Consider the following 19,772-nt stretch of genomic DNA (forward strand, 5'->3'; position numbering starts at 1 on the left):
CTGGGGGTCAAGAAAGGCTAGGGTCCAAGGTCACAAGAAGCAAGAAGTAGCAGGTCCGGCCAGGAACAACTAATGTTGTTTCCAGCAATTGACTGAGGCTGAAAACCATGCTTAAGAATGCTGGAGCCGGCTGGTTCTCATCGGTAGCAAGAAGGCTGATCAGCAGCAGGTGGTCACTTCACTTCAGGCTGCTGCTCAGCAAGTGAAGCTGACTCCTGGCCCATGACAACCTGGGAGGTTTGCAGTGGGATGATAAAATGTCACTCTGGGCTGCTTGAAGGAAAGCTGGGGTACAGCTATGAGTCTTGAATATCTCTTGAAGGTCTGGTAGGAATCCCAGAATAACCTTTAGATGAGGTTCTGATTATAGACGATTATTGAGTGCTGCAATTTACCTGGTACATGTCGGTTTTAGAGACTTCTTAATGTGGTGTTGGTTTAATGGCTGATGTTTTTATAGAGTTCTAGTCGATGTACTTTCCTTTTCATTGGTGTTGGCTGCTTCTAGCGGTAGAACTGCCAAACAGGACATAAATAGCCAACGAAATACTTTTAAAATAGCTTTATAGTGAGAATGCACAGGGAAGGTTGGAAACCAGGTCCCCTTCTCATTGTACACATGGGGCAAATGGAGTGTTGTCGCTCCTAGCTGGCAGAAGGATCCACTGTTTTATAAAACGCGGGCCTGTTGATTAGATATAAGAGTAGCTAGATATTTTCACCTTTGAGTCCCACCATCCCTAACCATTGGCTATGCTGGTTGGGGATGATGGGAGTTGTAGCTCGCAACATTCGGAAGGTGCGCTTAGACTGGGGGAGGCTCTGCTTCTGAGGCATAGTGCTCACCACTTTCTCCTGATCCCAGTTTTGTAACAATTAATGTTACACTTACTATTAAAAAGAGAGAGAAGGTATCAATGAATAGAATGTACATGTCAATAGTGATGCTGATCATTAAAAAAGCAAGAACTGACGAGTGGTTCTGAGGTAAAATGGAACAGTAACCTGTTATCCACCATGCTAGTATTTACATCTGTTGTGGATATTGCACAGCAGGAGTCAGGTTGAAAATGCTAAACCCAGTGTGATTTCCCTTTAAATGCCATGCTGGTAGTTCCATGGACCTTATCAGTGGCAACCCCTAAGCTGTAGATTTCCTGTGGATTTTCTCCCCCACAGAGGTACATCTGGCACACATCAAACAATCATGGCTTCCCCCAAATAATTCTGGAAGCAAGTAGTTCGTTAAAGGTCCTGAAAGTTGTTTGGAAACCCCTAGTCCCATCTCAGAGCCATGATACCCAGAGTTCCCTGTGAAGAGGGGTTGGTTGTTAAATGATACTGGGAATCATGGTCCTGGTTGTGGACTTCCCATAAGCATCTGGTTGGCCACTGTGAGAGAAGGATGGTAGACTAGATGGGCCACTGGCATGATCAACCAGGGCTCTTATGTCCTTACTGTACTGTGTGTCTCCTCATCAGCCATTGGTGTGAGGCAGGGTGACTGACAGCCATGGTGACCACTTCATATAATGCCCTGGTTAGAGAATATTCTGTTCTCACAGTGGCCAATCAGATGTTCCAATAGGAAGCCCACAAGCCATTCTGCTCCCAGGTATAGGAAGAAGATAGAGGAACAAGAAATACCCTTGTACAGACTCAAGGGACAACCAGACTTTGGCAAAGGTCAGGTTTCAGGGTGTTAGGCTCCATGACCCAGAGAAGCTAGCTGTTGACCAAGCAGAGTACAAGAAGAAGTATGGTCCAGGCATTTCAGGCAACAAATGTGGATCAAGGGGCCAAAGGCAGGTGCATATCAATACCATGCAGAGGTCAAGATTCCTCATATCAAAAATAAGTTGGAGGAGCAAGCTCAGAGCCTGGGAGAAAGGGATTGGCCCTGAGTGTGTGTGTCAGCTGATGGAATGTTCTGACAGACAGGTACTTCAGCCTAGGTGGTGCCCTGGAGGTACAGAACATTGGTGGCTCAGGAGATAAGGCATCTAGAGTTTGATGTCTGGGAGCCTGGTTTAAGACCCAACCCATTCTAGAACTATTACTCATGCCCCTGATATGTATTCTTATATGTATTTTTTTTCATCACCCAATTTGAATCCACATTTCACCTCCCTTAGCTACATTTTGCACTCTCCCATTTTGTAGAGCAAGTTGCCTTGGCAGCCTTCTCCTTCCTTTGCTTTTTCATCTATATTTTATTTGTGGCATATGAATGCCAGAACTTCTTCAAATTCTGCTGAATAGAAATGTTCTACCGCCACCTCTCACTTTTTATTCAGAACTTTCAGAAGTTCATAGGTGATTTGCAAGTACAGTGGTACCTTGGGTTAAGTACTTAATTTGTTCCGGAGGTCCATTCTTAACCTGAAACTGTTCTTAACCTGAAGCTAACCACTTTAGCTAATGGGGCCTCCTGCTGCTGCTGCGCCACCAGAGCATGATTTCTGTTCTCATCCTGAAGCAAAGTTCTTAACCTGAAGCACTGTTTCTAGGTTAGCGGAGTGTGTAACCTGAAGCATATGTAACCTGAAGCGTATGTAACCCGAGGTACCACTGTATGCAAAATCTTGCTTATCCTGGTGCATTGTGCATGATTTCCAGTATGACAAGTTCCATCCAGCTCATTTGTCAACTTTAAGGAGTTCCATTTTGAAGAAGCTCTGGGCTTTGGAAGTGATATTGGAGCTGGGGAGAAATTTCCACTGGCATATATTAAAGATGTATTTCTGCTCAAGATAGGTTTGCAACTTTTTTTGCTCTGCTTGTAATATTACAATAGCCTTCAGGTGGGCTGCTGGAGGCCTAGCTGTCTTGACTCAAGACAAAGCAATATAAATAAACTCACTGCCTAATGCTTTCATTTTACACTTCCCAGGCACTGGGAAAGCTAAATCCACTGTGGCATGATGAGTTAAGACGAGGCACCAGAGCCATTAGGCTTTCTTTCTGCAATAATCTGCTTAACACGAAGAAGCAAAGACTCTCTCAGAATGGCAAGCAGTGAATGGTGTTATCAAGCTCTCCCCACCTCCTCTCCTGCTTCCGCATGCTGCTCTGGTCTTCAACGGATCTCGTAATGGTTGAAATCCATCAAACTGGAGCAAAGGAATTAGTCTTGTTAGAAAGGCAATTCACAAAATGATTGCATTCGATTGGCTGCTCCTGTGGAACTCCCCCCCCCCCCCAATCTTTCAGCTATCCCACTAAGTAATTCAATGCAGCACAGCTCCAGGGTTATTTATTTATTTTCAAAATATATATCCAACTTCTCTATCTGGAATAGATTTCCCTCAAGATTAAAACATACAGACAATTCCTTGCTATGTAAAGCATAAACTAAAGGAGCCTAAAGTCTCAATGATAGCAAGAACGTAATGCACTTTAATAATTTTGCTATTTCAATTTCAAAGATCTGAGCAGGCAGGATTGCTACAGTTCTCTTTAAAGCTAGTTGCTGTCTGTATGATCACTCAGAGGTCAAAAAGGGCTTTCGTGTGTTCTTTTACTGTAGTTTTTTTGTTGTTGTTTTCTTTTGTTTTGTTTTGTTTTGTTTAAGAAAATTCAAGGGCTTAAAAGAATACATATCATCTTATGAGACAGTTTCCTGCTTAATTTTTAAAGACTCTTCACTGAGCATCTTCCCAGAGGGGACCAATCAATTGCTTTAGTGAGCAGGTGGCAAACTATCTGAATGAATGCTAGTTCTTACTTTGGATTTTAGCAGCAGAGGTTTTGTATTTCATATTCGCATTTAGTCTTGTCAGTTAACCTTAGCAAACACCCTGGTATGTGGGATATTAAAGGTTGTATACAGTGTAGACCTGTTGAAATTAATGGGTCTAAGTTATTCTTGCCCATTAATTTCATCATCTAACTTTAGATCCCACCCCCACCCCTTGCAAGTAGGAATTAGGCAGCCTGTGATGACTTGGGATAGCTGACCTAGCCTTGATGTGCTGAGGTGGCTGCTTTGGTGGGGAAAGGGCAGCTACTAATTCAGTTATTGGCTCCTGGTGCAGATTGGCTTGTGAATGACGCTCAAAATATATGTTTCCTCACAGTCTGCTGCTGCCGTGTAATGACTTCATACCTCATGGGACCTGTAAGCCAACACATAGGATGCTGTTAATGCAAAACCATGGTGAGGCTAGTTTTGGAGTCCTTTTTGTGTACTTCTGATTGCTTGTTCTTAAAAAGGGTGGATTTTTAAAAGAATAATAATAGCAGATTAATGCAGAAAGGCTTTTGAGTAAACACATGTGAAACTGACACACAGTGGAAACGGACCACTTGGACTCTTCCTATATTGCAGGCTCTGGAGCTAAGGAATGGGGAAAGCTATTGCCTTCACATCTTTCGAACATACGAAGAGCCTCCATTGGTCCATCTAGCCCAGAATCCTGTTCTCCTAGTGGCTGCTCAGATTCCTCAGTGGAAAGCCTGAAAGCAGGACCTGAGCACAAGAGCACTTCTCTCCTGCGGTTTCCAGCAAATGGTATTCAGAAGCCTTTCTGCCTCTGACCATGGAGACATAGCCATCGTGGCTAGTCTTGCTTGTGGGGACAGTGGATACTAGCATTAGATGGACCTCTGTTCTGGGCCATTCTGTTATGATGCTCATTTACTATTTAGGGCTGTCACTCTTGCCTTAATTCATTTGCAAGTGTTCTTGGCTTCATCATGCAACTTTTCAAGAAGACATGGCAAGAATTTGGTACCGAAACAAAACAGAAAAACAGAAACTAGAAAAACTGCAAAGCAATTGCAGTGGAACACACACCAGAAACAGCAGAATGAACACAGCAGCACCAGAGGAAAACAGCCTACTGGTATAATTATATCTGGGTGGAGTTTCATTCCCACGTGGGGAATGCCTCTGGTGGGCAGGCCCAGAAGCCGGGTTCTGGTTGCCAAATAGAAAGGACTAGAGGGTCACATTTGGCACCCAGGCCTGAGGTTCTCCCATTAAAATGACCCATTAAAATACAGGCCATGTTGCTAATGTGGTCCTGAAAATGTCAAGGCTCATCTGCAAATTACCTTGATTCTCCTGTCATGGGGAGTTACAACATCAGCATCTTGCATGTAGCATCTTGCATGAAGAAGATCTATGTAGCAAGCTTCTTTTAAGTGCTGCTTTCAGGGCAGGCAAACCATCCCAATGCAAGCAGGGCAGACAAGGAACACTTTCTGTTTGGCAAGGTATAAAAGGTTGTGTGGAGCACCAACCACTTTGAACTAGCAAACGGATTTCCAATCTCTCTGGGACAGACTTTTTAGCACACTGGCATTCCGAACTCCCTCTCATTACAATAGTTAGAGAAAGTCTTGAGCCAGTTCTTGCTTTCCCTGTTTGTGGCTGTGACTGGACACTGTGAACCCATAGCCTTCAAGGGGCAACCCAGAAGCCAAAGGATAGGCTAAAAAACCATCCTGGAAGGGGCATGACTTCAAACATCTTCTGCCATTCAGTTGAATTGGATGAAGGCCCCTGCATCCTCCAGGTTCTAAGAACATGATAAGAGCCTGGCTGCTGGATCAGGCCAAAGGCACATATAACCCAGCAGTCTGTTTGCAGTTTCCAAACAAATGCCCTAGTGCTCCCTGCGTGTGATCCCTAGGAACTGGTAATCACAGGCATGCTATCTTTGATGGTTGAGGTAGAACATTCTTGCAGGCCTGGCTTCAAGAGCTTGGGTTTCAGTCCTAGGATAGCAACAGACAACTTTATTTCACCTGGCGTCAGATTATTTGCATGTGACTACTTGCCATTGTTATATACCTTCCCCTGAGCTTCAGTGCCTGAAAGGGCCTGCTACTTTGTTGGGCTGGTTGGATTATGCCACTTGAGGAAGAGTGGCAGACCATCTTCTTTGCACGCAGAACATCTCCAGCACCTGCAGGTAGGGCTGAATTCTGGAGAGCCACTGACAGTCAAATTAGTTAATACTGACACCAGCCTATAATTTTGAACCCTTCCACTGGTGTTATCCTCTTGGAATCAATGAACTTATTGGGAGAGATGAACGCAGTTAGGGCTTTTGATGTGTTATCACCTGAGGAAGACATTCAAAACAGGACCTTATCTGGAAGCCTGCCTATTGTCAGCTGCTTCTAGTATCCTTCAATACAATAAAAACTATTTTATGCTTTATGGTTCTTTGTAAGTCTTGCTGAAATGTACACTTTGCGATTGTAATGATATTTTGTCTGCTTTATTGTAAGCGTCTTCTCATTATCTGACTTTGCATAACATAGCCTATGTTTTTATAGGGCTTAGGTCCTGCTTGTGAGCTTCCCACCTGGTTGGCCATTATATTTAGTGCTTAGCCTGATGTTTTCATGAACCACCTCTTCAGGCACTAATAAGTGTTTACTTTCCAAGGTCTAAGGCTGGAACTTTAAGTTATGGAACTTGTGGTACTCCAGATGTCGTTGGACTCCAACTCCCATCAGTCCTAGCCATTGCAGACAGTGGCCAGGGAAATTGGGAATTTTAGTCCAGCACCAACTGGAGAACAAATGGTTAGCCAGTCCTGTCTCTGATAAAGAATGATCTTTCCACCAGCCCTAGATGAAAGGGACAGAAGATTAGCACAGCTGCATGCAAAACATCTGCTCTGCCACTGAGCTCTGGGTCCTTCTTGGATATTTATGTATAGCATAAGCTGCCTTCCAGTGAGTTGCACCCTTGCTCCATCTTCCTCAACATTCTGGCTGCCAGCAACTCTTCATGGTCTCAGGCCAAGCTTTTTCCTAGCCTTGTAATTAGAGGTTCTTTAAGGGGACGTTCTGAGAATATAGGAAGCAGGCTTACACTCAATCAGAACATTGGTCCATCTTCATTTACACTGACTGTCGTTGGCTCTCCAAGTTTTCACTCAGGGGTCTCTCCCAGGCTGACCTGGAGATGGTGGGGAATGAATCTGCATGCAAGGCAGGTACTCTGCCACTGAGCTACAGCCCTCTTCCTTGAATCAGATGTGCTTTGCCCTTGGGACACATGACTAGAGCTACTTTTAGGGGTGTGGAAAATTGGCTGTGGGCACATAGGTGAAAGCAGAGATATGTTCAGTGTCTTTGAGAATCCCAGAAAGTGTCCATTGGTGATGGAGTTGTAAGGAGTGAGGCTGGCCAATCCAGCTTGGTTTTCCTGAAGTCCAATTTCCATGGTTACCATACCCTGGGATTCCACCACGCAGCTGAGCAAATGGCAGCTACTGACAGGAATTAGTAAGGGAATGGAAGATGACTTGACATAGCCATAGTTACCTGAAAGCTAAGTGTGTGTGTGTGTGTGTGCGTGTGTGTGTGTGTGACTAGAATTTCCTCTTTGTAAAAACAGCTCAGAACATTTTTGATGCGATTACGGGAATTTGTTATCAGTACGTCAACCTTGGGAGATTTAGAGGGTCTGTTACTAAGCCAGACACAGTAAGTGCCTGTGAATCTGTGAAGAGTGAAGCTGAGAATCTCGCTTGCCAAACACCTGGGGGCTGAAATCTGCTCAGCTTTTGTGGGGGCCTCCCTGCCAGCCTCCAAGACTGAGAGAACCCATTATGTAAACCTTGTTATCATCTCTCTGGTTAATTAATAGACGCTCGGTGCCAAATCCCAGCTGAATGCCGAAGATTTCAGTACTTTATTGAGAGTATTTGATCTGATAGGAAGCGCTGTGTCTATAGGAAATGGAAATATACCATCCATTCTCTTTTTATCATTTTAAATTTATACAGTGAATTGGTAGCAATGAATGCCTTTACAGTACTGTATTTTTTTTAAAAAAAATAAAAGGCTGTTTTGGAAGGGTAAGATAAACTCTTTGCTCCTGGTGGGCACAGAGGCAATTGCTAAACACCCACTAACAGGCATCATTAATTACTTCACAGATGTCTTGGAATGGTTCTTTATGCTTCCATGATCTCACTCTGGTCGTCTCTTGGGAGCACCTTTTAAAATGTATTGTGGTGATTGTTCCTTGCCGCCGCTCCGCCCCACAACTTCCCTGAAATGCCCTTTAAACTGGAGAAACCAGGGATTGAACTCCAGGTTCTCCTACATGCCAAACAGGCACTGTTTCTGAGCTATACTTCTTCCCCAAATGCAAGAATATACCTTATATGAAATCACACCATATCAGTCATATCAAGACAGGTTGGAGCTGCTCTCCAAGGTCCTGAACACAGAGGCAGAGGTAGAATGTCCTCTTCCAGACCTGATGCCTAAGATCTGCTCCCCATCCCTGGAGATGCCATGGATTGGAACATGTATCTTTCTGCACATGAAGCATGTGCTCTATCTTTCTGAGACTTGTGGTCAGCAAAGTGTAACACAACAGTGGGGGGAACTTTTTCTGCTTGGCAGTGGTGCTTGGGGCCAGAAGGAAAAGTGGGTGGAACAACTAATGCAGTTTTAATCACTGTGCTATAGGCTAGTTTCCACACACACACCCACACCACTCTTTATCCCCCATCCTGAAACGAGGCATTATCAGAATTAAGGACAAATTCCAACCAACACTTTGGTGTGAAGCAGCACCTGTGAGGGGTGTGGCCTGGTGAGCATTCTGAGGGCTAGACAGAGAGACCTGGAGGGCCACAGTTGACCCCTGGGCTTGAGGTTTTGCAGCCCCTGTGTAATATGTGCTACATGCCCAGACATCAATGGCGCCAATGGGCCTTTCAGTCATAAATAAGGGCTGGAGAATTCATTTAACAAAACCTTTGAGGATTCAAAGTTGCAGCCTGACGACATGTTGGGGACTGAGGATTTTGCCACAACAGGAGAAATTCAGCATTTGCTGATTGTTAAATTGTGCCATGGTCAGGTCAAACTATCCATCCCTAATTTGGTGCACCCATGTTTACAGTTCATCAGGTGTCACTAAAATACTTTGAGTCTGATTACCTTGCATGTCAAGGTTGTTGTTTATGCTTTCCTCAGAGCTCTGGCTTCTCCAGAGCAGGAAACCAGAAAGAGTGAAAATGGGTGTAATAATTCAACATTATTCCTCTCACTCCTGTGAATTCCATTAGCCATCTCTGTACTTACTGCCCCAGTTTATCACCTTGACTGCATTCATAATTTTAATAGTACACCCTGTGATTTTCTTTAGTGTTCTTTTTTAAATCCGTAATTCTCTAGAGATGCCTTAAGAGATCCTATCCGTTTTATGGTTCTGACAGCTATCCTTGTTCTTAGGAAAATATTGCCATGTTCACTGCAGGCTTTTGGCACCTTTGGGCAATTTTGTGTGCTTTCTGTTTTGCTAGGAGTACCCTTTCAACAAAATTACTGTCAGGTGACCATGTTTTCTCCACAATATTTCCACACACACCCAACACAGCTTCCTTTCCCCCACTCATGAACAACAAGTTAACATAGTCCTAAATGACTCAGGGACTCCACTCTGGATTTGTATAGGGTTGCTCCTCGGCCTCTTCTTTGGACAAGGAGCTAAAACTGCAACAGGACCTCAAAGGAAGCTTACAACCAGAACTTTGCAATTATCAGGATGTCTGCTGCCTGTGGGGTACGTGACTGTCATGCAGAGGTCCTCGTCTTGTCCTAGTAGTTACTGGATGCGCATTCCAGAGGCAGAATTTGATACTAAGGACAGAGGGCAGGATTGTTCATATCCGTTCAGCTCCCAGAATCGATTTATGAGCACAAACAGTTATTATTTATTATGAAATCCAAACGAGTCTAATCTGCTGATTTGTGGTTCTTTGGGCAATAGATAAAAATTTAGCCAAGGATGCCCCACAGCTTCAGAGTATTGTTGAATGTCCCTCAGCTATCAGAAATGTCTTGGGCCGACACTAAAGATCTAGAATTTATTGTTTTGCTTGGCAAGCAAGGACCAATTCTCACTTTACATTATGTACTCTGATTTGCTGTGAACAAATGCATAGGAGGCTCTCCTTAAGAACAAAACCCATTGTTCGAGGAAATATGTACATTAATAAATCCAAATAAATCCATACAATCCTTTCCATGGTTGTCAAAATATAATAATAGGCTAAATAACTGTCAGCTTGTTGCACTTTTATAGTCTCCCACAATTTGCTATCAAGGCCTGTTTTAAAATTGAGCTAAGGCTAAAGTTCTTTCAGAACTTTTCCATTCCCAAATGTTGGTGGCTTTCTCTCTCCATGTGCAAAATTTCTCAAACAATCCCAAGGAACCATATTTTTCACTGTTCATTGCCTTGACAGTCATTGGCGACCCTTTAGTGCAATTTCCCTACACCCCAGTAGGATCTTCCCGGAGTAAGAATCATGCCCTTTCTTCTTCTGGCTAGGAATACCCCCTCAGTTGCAGGCTTAATTGCTTTATATAAATATAGATGCTATTGAACTCAGTAACCATCCTCTTCACTTTCCCCAAAAGGGTATATGAAGAAGGGCCTCAGGTGATGAATGTTGGGTCTGAGTAGATGTGTGTAGGGAGCACAAGGTATTGAGGCATATGACATCAACTGAGCTCCATCAAATCTAACAAGCTCCACCAGATGTGCAGGTTAAACATCTCCATTTTTGCTCAGCTAAAATCCAGGCTCCTAGCATTCGACACAACTGGAATAATGATGATGATGATGATGATGATGATGATGATGATGGCAGCCTGTCCATCTGACTGGGTTGCCCCAGCCATTCTAGGTGGCTTCCAGCATAATATAAAGACACACCAAACATTAAAAACTTCCCGATACAGGGCTGCTTTCAGATGTCTTCAGAAAGTCATATGGTTGTTATCTCCTTGACAACTGATGGGAGGTCATTCCACAGGGTGGGCGCCACTACTGCGAAGGCCCTCTGGCTGGTTCCCTATAACCTCACAATGGGGAACTGCCAGAAGGCCCTCAGAGCTGGACCTCAGTGTCCAGGCTGAACAATGAAAATGGATATGCTCCTTCAGGGTCAAGGCCGTTTAGGGCTTTAAAGGTCAGCAGTAACTATGCTCTTCCTAGTTTGTGAAGTGAGAGTGGAAGACTAACTTTATTTAAAGGCTGGCATTTGTGTGAACTGAGGCTGGCTTAAGTAGGACTTTTTGGCTGATTGACAACCATCCTCCAGTCTCATTGGCATTTCCTTCATCCATGCTGTCAGTTCTTTCCCACCACCACCCATATCCCTCTGCCTTGTCAGTTACGTTTTCCCTGTCTCTAATACATCTGGCATATTTTCTATTCTTTCTTTGCCTGTGGCTGGCTGTCCGTGGCTTGCATTTTGATTACTGCCAAATATAACGCCTGCGAGGTGCAAATCCTTCTCTCGAAAAATGGGCTTGGTGTGAAGGGCAGGTGGCTGTGCATAATGTTCTTGATGTTTTAAATAAAAAACAAGAAACTGTAGGCTTGTACACCAACCCTACGTATACAAATTATTTGACTCCTTTGGTGGGAGGAAGCAGGCTACCCACCACTTTTGCAGTTGCAAAGTCTGGCATGGACTGCAGTATCTTAAGATTTCTCCCATCCTCTTTTGCTGCTCTCTCTTGAAATGTGCTGCAGTCTGCTGTGAGATGAACGTATCTGGGGTGGAAGCGGGGAGAAGGCTAAATTAGCATCATCCCTATTGCACCTTTCTCCATTGCAAACGTCCTCTGCTGAGGCAGTTAACCCCTCTCCCTGCTGAAGTTGTGTTTATTTCCAGTTTTTGAGTCTGGTTGAGGTGGGGCAACATGATTAAAGTTGTCTGGTATATGCGTTTGGAGGAGTCTGTAGTGGAGAACTAATGGGTTGGAGGGAGATATGGGCACAGGATAGATTTGATTCAGGTTGCATTTACCTAATTCACACATCCCAAAACAAGATGTGAACTGAAGTGCTTCTGAATTTTGCAATGCAGCCCTCCAGCCTAGTGAAGTCTGTGGAAATATATATATTAAGGGAAAGTGTCCATATAAAATGCAGAACTGTACAATATACAGTAAAGGGAAATGGTTTCACAAAAGTGTGTTTATGGGGCCAAATTTGCACTAAACTGAAATTTGCCCACCCCTAGTGGGAGAGGGGTTAAGCAATTCCATCGTGCTGTGTCTTTCTTGCAACAATCCTTCTGCCCCGGCTGGGCAAATAAGGCTTTTTGTGAGAGGGAAACATGTTTTCCCACTCACCCACCATCAACATTACTGCTGTCTGCACTGCACTACATTCGCAGCCTGATCAGTAACTGGGACTGCTTCTTCCTTGGAAGTGATTCTGGAGCAATGCTAAGATAATGCTACAGATTGAATTCATATTTGGTCATGAAAAGCAGTTCAGAGTGACAGCAACTTATCTCTCCTCACTTTGAATGGGTGAATGCTTTTATACACTCCCCCAAAATTAATTCCAGCTGTTTAAAGTTTTGGGGTTGGGGGATTCCTCCCTTTCAGATCAACCCCGATGCTGCTGACAATATTTGAAGTTTATAGCTTTGTTTTGTTGGCACTGTGCTCTGAAAGATGCTAGCAGGCAACATGGACCTAAATCATAGGCTCTTGGATAGAAAGAAAAGCTACAATCAAATATACCCACTTAACTACAGAGCATGTCTGTTTTGCTTAGCAGGGCTACTTTGGAGTCAAAGGACTGTGTTCATATTAGAAGAAAGAATGAAATATTACTCAGTTTTAGATATTAAAATATTCTGCTAAATCAGCTAGAGGACCTGATAAACCTATCTGTTACTCTTTCCATGTAAAAGCTCTCCTGATGTAATATTTCTCCCATCCATCATGGGAGTTCATCTGTATTCATCTAAAAGTTGACTTATTCTCTTGTAAACACATTGCATTTTCCTACATATTGTGCCACCCATCATCCCTTTGCTTTGTCCTGATTTTTTTAGGGGGGGGGGGAGAAACATAAAATGATGGGCTTTGCTTTTAGAGAGAGGCTTCAGAATACAGTAGGTTGAATCCAGACTAAATCAGCCAAACTGTGTCTCCATCAAAGAGAGTTAAGTCATGATGATGACCAATTTGTCTAATTGATTTCAATGGCATCTGAGTTCAACTGATATAATCTGGATTAAATCCATTGTGATTAGTTTTCTTCAATTTTGTATTGCCCTGACCTGAATATTAGCACTCTTTGTGGAGCTATTCATTTGGTTACCCCAGGCATAGATGTTGTATTTAAAGATTTGTGTGCCTCCCCAGCCTTCCTGCAAAATACCTCAGGGTGGTAGTTGTGGAATGTAGAGCTTTTTCACCATGATAACTTTGTGTGGTAGGTTTGGCTATGGGAAAGTGACTTTCAACTCCAAGCACCATTTCTGAGACCAGCAAGGGTTTTGAAACAAAAGGAAATTGGTGTGATATAGGGATGGGAGGGACTCTGAACCCTAATCAGCTCTGGTGTTCAAAGATACTATAGCAGACTGTAATATGGGATGTTGCTCACTTTCTCTCTTCATATCGTTGTTATAGGTTTGAGGGTCAGTGTGGATGATATCTGTGGGTTCCTTCCAGGCTTCTGATCCTGTATCTAATAAAGTTTAGAATCCAGTAGAAGAGGCTGCTGAACCAGCCTTGGCTATCCAGTTAAATGCTACTATTTACATGGCCAAAGAAGTTGCCATAGAGACAAATGGGCATGGCCTTTTCCCACCTCACTTGGCTGGATGCCACATCATCCTAGGATGGAAAGCAATAGGTCAAGGGAATTTTTTGTGTGAGCATGAGGTTTTGGCTTGTGTTGGAAGCTGAATGCAGAGGCGTGTCTTGCTTTGTGCTGGACCCAAAGCTGAGCTTGGAACTTCTTTGGAAATCTACTAGGGAGGCAAGATTTGTTGGGGTGTTAATGCTGTGAGCCCTTCCATCTTATGCTCAAATAAAACCATATATTCTAAAGGCAGCACAGTCTCCATTTGCCTTCAGTTCAAGGAAACCAATTCCTGAGTAAAGTGTAGGCACCCCTGAAGCCTCTCGCTGCTCAGTGATTGGGGCATGCACAACATTACTTACTGGGGACCAAGCAGGTAGAGATGAATTACTGGATGGGTGGAGAACTCCATTTGCAATAGTTTCTACTGTGAAAACCAAAGACCTCTAACGATGTCCTCCTATATGCCAGATTGGGAATCCTTCCCACTCTTCTCAAGTTCTGTATTCCCTTTGGGGGAAAGTGGTCAGGAGCAGCATACCCCAAGGTGTGTGAGGTTGCTCACCCACCCACCATCTTCACAATTTTTTTGTAACTCGATTTGAGGGTTTCCCCCCCTGCAATCAGAGAGAGAGAGAGAGAGAGAGAGAGAGAGAGAGAGCTCCCTATTCTGTGCTGCTCAAATGATTCCTGATCTGCTGGTGGAGGGGGAGAAGATCACCCAGGGGAATGTTATAATATCATAATGCTGTTATACAAGTCTGTGGTGTGACAGCACTTGAAAGTACTGTGTACAGCTCTAGTCACCTCAGTGCAAAAAAAGGATATTGTACAGCTTCAAAGCTCCCCTCAGAGGAAAGGTTATAAGTTTTGGGGCTTTTTTTCGTTTAGAGAAAAGACAAGTAAGAGGGGAAATGATAGAGGTGTAAAAAAAAATTAGGCACTGTGTGGAGAAAGTGGATAGAGAAAAGTTTTCCTCCCTCCCTCATAGCACTAGAACTTGGGGCCGTCCAGTGAAGCAGGAGGTGAGAAGATTCAGGAGGACAGAGAAAAGAAAGTACTTCTTTGCATATCACATGTGGAACTCGCTCCCACAACAGGTAATGGGGGTTGCCCGCTTGGGTGGTTTTAAAAGACAAATTCCTGGAGGATAAGGTTATTCCTGACTGCGTTGTGCCTTCTGAATGCCAGCTGCTGGGGATCACAAGTGGGGAGAAGGCTCTTGTGCTTAGGTACTGCTTGCAGGGTTCCCATAGGCATCTTGTTGGCCCTGGATTTGATGGTCCTTTGGCTGGCTCCTGCAGGACTAAGATTGCCCTCCCTCTCATCTTCCCCTTCCCATTTCAGCTGAACAGGAATCACCTGAGCAGCAGCAGCAGCAAAGAGGGCAGCTGCTGCTTTAGAGGGGCCAGGGGCATCTGGGTGGCCCTTGAGGGTCAGCTGATGGAATAGCCTAGGTATTTCCCTCTAAACACTGAGCTCTGTCTGCTAGATTTTTGGGGGAAACTGAGGGGAAGGCATTGAAACATGGCTGCTGTGCCAAGAGCTTGGGTCAAGACGCCTACACTGCCACTCTGTAGGTGAAGTTCGGAATCCAAGTTAAAAATATGTCTGGGGCCGATTCTATGTCACGCTGCAAATCATAGAACCATAGAATTGTAGAGTTGGGAGGGGTCACAAGGGTCGTCCAATCCACCCCCTTTCTGGTCATGAAATACATTCTCTTTGCTATTCTGTCCTAGCTGGCTGATGGTGCTCATCTTAAATGCCTAGTACAGTGGTACCTCAGGTTACATATGCTTCGGGTTACATACGCTTCAGGTTACAGACTCCGCTAACCCAGAAATCGTGCTTCAGGTTAAGAACTTTGCTTCAGGATGAGAACAGAAATCGTGCTCCGATGGCACAGCAGCAGGAGCAGGCCCCATTAGCTAAAGTGGTGCTTCAGGTTAAGAACAGTTTCAGGTTAAGTACGGACCTCCGGAACGAATTAAGTACTTAACCCAAGGTACCACTGTAGTATGGCTTCTTGAAATACCAGCCTTATTATGACTTGTCTAGAAAATGGATGGGGGGTGCATGGTTGGAGTAAAGCAACCATCCAGGCCATCACTGATTTTTTCTTTTAAAAAATGCATATGTAAGGTGCTTCCAAGCCCAGAGGTATCAATACCCCATGAAACGGCTCTGCTTCCCGTGAAAGTGCCCACAAAGGAGTTATCATTCAGTGGGCTCATTTCCAAGATGATGCTTATGAAGACAGAGAGAGAGAAGTTTTATGCAAATTCTCTTCTGTATACTTTCTCCCACAATATTGCTCCCACTCTTATAATTGCCTCTTCTTAAATATCTCTGCCAGCTTTTCTCGTTAATTAATTAAACCTTTGCTTTTACCAGTTCAGAGATTCACTCCCTTGCAAGCAAATATCAATCTGTACCCTCTGGTGAAGGGCGAAGGCTCTCCTTCTTTATGTTTCTGTCTTCCTGAACATAAAAAAACCGCACATGAATGCTATCAAGTTGAAAGAGCAAGCACAGATGAAATGTGTGGCATGGAAAGGGCACAGTCCTTTCCCAGTTTCTGCTTCTGTGGGTTTTAAAGGAGCATGCAGAATTTTACACATCTGTGTGGCTATTTTGTAAATTGGGTGCAAAAAAAGGGAGGGTTCACCTTCAGGTGTGGGACATTGGTGTACTGGCAAATTCAGAAGTGCAGGATCTCTTCATGATACTCCACCCACTCCCCCTCACAGCCATGTCCCTGTCACGAACTAGTTGGATGCAGAAGAATGGTAGGAAGAACCATTTGGGGAACCCTCAAGGGGAGAAGGCTCAGAGCCTGGGGAGTGGTAGCTGCACAATGCTGAGTGGTCAGAGGGAGATGAGAGGGAAGACTGGGAAGAGGAGGTGCCAGAAGCTGAAGTGGTAACAGGGCTTAGAGAACTGGGAGAGTCTGCGCCAGAGAGAAGTCCAGAATCAGAGGCAGAAGCTGAAGCAGAAGAGTGGGAGGAGGGAGGCCAAGAGTAAGAGATGAGTCTGGCTGGTGGCCACAAGTGTCTCCTCCTGCTGTGATGAGCTCCCCTGCCCCCTTGTCTCCCAGAACCAGAAGAGGCATGAAAAGGGCAGAAGAGAGGTTAGTTGCTTGCAGGTGGAGTCTCCAGTTGCTTGAGGAAAGCCGTGGTAAGGAGGCAGGGACTTTCGGTGTTGGCAACTGATTTACATGGAGGAAGACCACTGGGAATGAGCTGCTCTGTTCATTAGGCCTGACACTTAACCAAGACTATGGAGTTCATGTTTTTTGCTAGTAAAGAGTTAACTCCATCTTTGACCTGTGTGATTATTGGCAGGCATGCTCCTGTGACAATCCCCTTCTAAGATATACAACCGTCTAAGATTATGCAGTATAATAATAATAATAATAATAATAATAATAATAATAATAATAGATGCATTGCAATGATCAGTGCAGATCTCCATGTGTTGCCTTTCAGCTAGATCTATTTTCTGTGCATGTACATGGGAAAATGATTTTGAGTGCTCTAATATCTTCCTTCAGAGTGGTAAGCCAAGTTGTGTTTTCCTTGAAGCTCTTTGTACATAACATAACTTGCACACCATTCTCTTGAAACTGAAAGAACCTTATGTTTTCAGTGTACCTAAATGCTCAGCTTTGGAGCACAGAGAACAACTCCTCAATGGTCTTTCTGTGCACCTTCTCCAGAGTGACCCTGGAAGCCCATCCTTAGTGACTGACTCACCTCCTTCCACCTTGATTGGCTCCCATCAGCATACAGGGTGAGAAGACCTCTTCTCAGTGGCTGAAAAAGCTCCCTTTTCATGCTGATTGAGTGGTTCTAGGACACTGGAGAGAGGGCACATCCTGGCAGGCCTCATCCCTGGCTCCCTGTCCTTCCCTCCCTGCCAGCTGCTGATGGTCTCTGGGCCCTGGAGCAGGTGGCACAGCATGGCCCTGCTTGGCTTCAGTGGGGCGGGGGGCGCTTCAGCAGCAGCATTGGCAACCCACTCTACACTGATGTGTGTGTGTGTGTAGACACAGCTCATGCTCTTGTCTCGACAGCCCCCTCCCTTGTGTGATTACAGTACGTGGTATCAGAAATCCTGAAGAGGCTCTTATAATTATGTTATCTGAACACACAGGATCTCCCAGCTCCGGCGGCTGCATCCAGCATGGGGGCATGCTGGAAGAGCCTTACCGTGTAAGATTCCAGGCACAAGTTAAAGGTTTTCTTTGCAAACAAGTGTTCCACATCTTCCTTTCTTTCTGGAATGCGTACTTTAAACTTAGTATTTACACATTCGCCTTTGGGTGGATAGATCTTTGTGCTGTAGCATTCTGTCATGTTAATTCATACATTGTTAATGAGGTTGGATGATTTATTCATACTTTATTTTCTTATTAGACACCACTTTGAACAAACTTCCTAAAATCAGTAAAATGTGCAAACTGGTCCCTTAAGGCGGCATGATGACATCCAGATTAAAGAGTACAATGAACGGGCAGGCTCAAAGGCCAGAATATTTGTTTTAGAAAATAATTGATTATTAGTGTTATTATTTGGGGTTTAAGAAGTGTTAGGGGAAGTGTAGTTCCTCTGGTGGAGGAGACACGTGGTGCTCCTTCCGGGGTGGTTTGCCCACTTTTGGTCCCCAGCCTCCACTCAGCTCTCACCTGGGACTCCTAGAAGCTGTCAGCACGTGACAGTGGTCACACCCTTAGAATGGCTTCCACCGGTCAGCTAAACCAGGTTAGGGGAGCCAGTGGGTCTCAACCCATGGGCTGAGTTATGGACTTCGCCTGCATGCAAAGACAGGCTCTGACAGATTGAGCTCTCAAGACTAATAGTGGGTTCTGCAGTTTCTGCATGTGCTGCAGAGGGAAGTGAGCTAAAGCCCCTCTCCCTTTGTGCACAACACCATCTTTGAAAAGTGAGCATTTCATTTACCTGGCTTGGTTAAGAAGCAAAATAGATAAATGGTGACTGCAACTGGCGATGGGGCAAAGTCTTTATTTTGTGGCTTTCATGTGGCTTTTTTGCCAGCTAATGGGGAGAGAATTTATGGTGGTTCTGAAATGTGTGGGGCATGCATGAGAATCCAGTCAAAAAATGAACAGGGGGCAGCATGGAGGGCAAATCTCTCCCTTTCTTTCCCCAAACTTTGTGCCCTACAAAGAGTTTTCTGGACTTACTGAGAGGTCTTCCTCTTTCCTTCCTGCAGGTGGAACTTTCATCTCATCCTGGAGCCAGATGCTAGTGCCTAGGTTTGCCTTTTTGGCAGGCACCTCTGCATTCAACAGACTGGGGTGTGAGTGACCTTCGTGGGACCTAGATCAAGGCAAGGTAAGCCTCAAGCCCAGATGTTTGAAGCAGGCCCAACTGGGATTTAGATGAGCCAGGGGTCTTGGCATGCTTACCAGGGTGAAAGCCATGGGACTGCATACTACTTTAAGTAGGACATCCAGATTTACAGGAGCCATATTGGTTTCTGATTAGCTCCTGGGATGTCTTGTTTGGCTTGCATGAGAGCATGGACTCCAAAGATGCCCATTTTAGGGGATCATGCTCTCGCATGAGTCACTTGGCTCCCATGAGAGCATGGCCCCTAAAGATACATATGGGGGGGGCTATGCTCTTCTTGCATGAGTCCCATGACTCATGCAGGACCGTGGCCCCAGAAGACACACGTCCTGATTTCACTTGATGGCGTGTTAGAGGGTATGGGAGTGGGTGTCTCTTCCACCCAATAGCCCTCCTAGATCCTTCTGTTTGGAAATCCTTCTAAGACCAACTCTAAGGGCCAGATATTTCCTCTCCTTCACATCCTTCCTCAAATCCCACATCCTTCCATGGATTTTAGCTTCATCCCTTAGTTGAGCCCTCGCCAACCAGGTGCCTTCTGGGGGTTTGGACTACAGCTCCCTTCTGCCATAACCAGCACTGAGATCCTGTGTGATGCGGTGGTTATAGTGTTGAACTAGGACCTGGGAAACCAGGGTTCAAATCCCCACTTAGCCACAAAGCTCACTGTCTTCAGCCCAGCCTGCCTTGCAGGGCTGTAGGGCAAATAAAACGGGGAGGGGGGAGTACCACATACACCATCTTGAGCTCCTTGGAGGAAAAGTGGGATAGAAATGGACAAA

At 44.7% G+C, this 19,772-nt stretch overlaps 1 protein-coding gene across 13 annotated transcripts in view; it reads left to right on the forward strand.

Annotated features, from left to right (window-relative positions):
• The window catches only part of LOC308468284 (5-hydroxytryptamine receptor 2A-like), a 257,733-nt gene that overhangs the window by 137,633 nt on the left and 100,328 nt on the right, over positions 1-19,772 (forward strand). For all 13 annotated transcript variants that reach the window (XM_080990386.1, XM_080990388.1, XM_080990390.1 and 10 more), the window contains exon 2: positions 18,851-18,972. The gene's annotated coding sequence lies outside the window, so the exon portion shown is untranslated. The remainder of the gene's footprint in view (positions 1-18,850; positions 18,973-19,772) is intronic.

Source organism: Podarcis pityusensis (assembly GCF_964106645.2).
Source record: "Podarcis pityusensis genome assembly, chromosome: Z".
Taxonomy (NCBI): domain Eukaryota; kingdom Metazoa; phylum Chordata; class Lepidosauria; order Squamata; family Lacertidae; genus Podarcis; species Podarcis pityusensis.